Raw genomic sequence first — 900 nt, 5'->3', positions numbered from 1 at the left:
GTAGAAATGTTTAGGCGGGGTTACGGACATAGGGTGGGGCCTGAGCCTGGGTGGGGTGCTCTTTCGGAGGGTTGGTGGGGACTCGATGGGCCGAATGGCCTCCTTCTGCCCTGTAGGGATTCTATAACACAAGTAAGGTAGCGCACATTCAAACTGCTGAATGGAAATTCTAGTGGTGCCAGGAGGTTCCTCATTCAAACGATGACCCACAAATGGATTCAAGTTGCCTCTGAATTCATTGAAGGAATATCGGTAGATGGTGGGCTATCTCCCGCTGGCCAAGGGCAAGCTGATGATAGTTTCCTGGTCTTTGATCTTGTGAGTTAAGCTGGGAGGCAAGAGTGAGCGCCAAAATCAGACGACGTGCTTCAACCGGGCGGAACGATGACAAAGCGGAGGCCCGAATGGGAAAATTGGAAGTAGGGTGGTTCCCCCAGACTGCTCTCATGTCTTCACGTGACTTCCAAATTGGGGGAGACACTAAGGTGGCAAAGGTTTCCCAGCTGAATGACGAGTAATGCACGCTGTACTACACACACAAAAAAAAAACCCACTGGAAAATAGCTTTTTTTTAAAACGCTGGCATCTCCCTCCGAAAAAGAATTTGTGATCAGTTAGTTTGCAACAATCGAGCAGGCAATGATGGTGAAAGCAGTTATATCTCTGACTGGCTTTTTTAATTTAAAAAAAAGGAAGGTTATGCTTGCAAATTGTATTCTGGCTTTTTACCAGTGTCGCTGTTACTCTGTTTTAAATCTCAGCGCTGCTCGGAATAGATGAGGTCACTTTATTGTCACATGATATCTGCAGCAGTGATACAATGATGCTCTGGATTTGTGCTATGGGAAGCACTCGCCCTAGCGCTCTCCACATTGGTTCGGGGCAGCCGACTCTCGCTGG

Source organism: Scyliorhinus torazame, chromosome 1 (assembly GCF_047496885.1).
Source record: "Scyliorhinus torazame isolate Kashiwa2021f chromosome 1, sScyTor2.1, whole genome shotgun sequence".
NCBI lineage: Eukaryota > Metazoa > Chordata > Chondrichthyes > Carcharhiniformes > Scyliorhinidae > Scyliorhinus > Scyliorhinus torazame.
Note: the sequence above shows the minus strand (reverse complement) of the source record.